Source organism: Entelurus aequoreus, linkage group LG26 (assembly GCF_033978785.1).
Source record: "Entelurus aequoreus isolate RoL-2023_Sb linkage group LG26, RoL_Eaeq_v1.1, whole genome shotgun sequence".
In the NCBI taxonomy this organism is placed as follows: Eukaryota; Metazoa; Chordata; class Actinopteri; order Syngnathiformes; family Syngnathidae; genus Entelurus; species Entelurus aequoreus.
This window is the reverse complement of record NC_084756.1, coordinates 2,841,315-2,841,570: the sequence shown is the minus strand read 5'-3', so window position 1 is coordinate 2,841,570 and position 256 is coordinate 2,841,315.

Below are 256 nucleotides of genomic sequence, written 5' to 3'. Positions count from 1 at the left end.
GCCCTTACTGTACTAATATCATTCAGTGGCTTTCATCACGCTGTACAGTGTAGTATAAACTGGTAGTAGTTCTGTAATAAAGAATCAGAAACATGCATAAATACATTTACAGCATCAAAACAAATATGTACATATCAGAACATAGGATGAGAGAGATTAATGAAACAATGTAAACAATACAATGGCGCGACCTAGTGGCGATAAGATAAACCACACATAGTGACCGAATTGGACTCATAATTATTGGCCTGCTGCT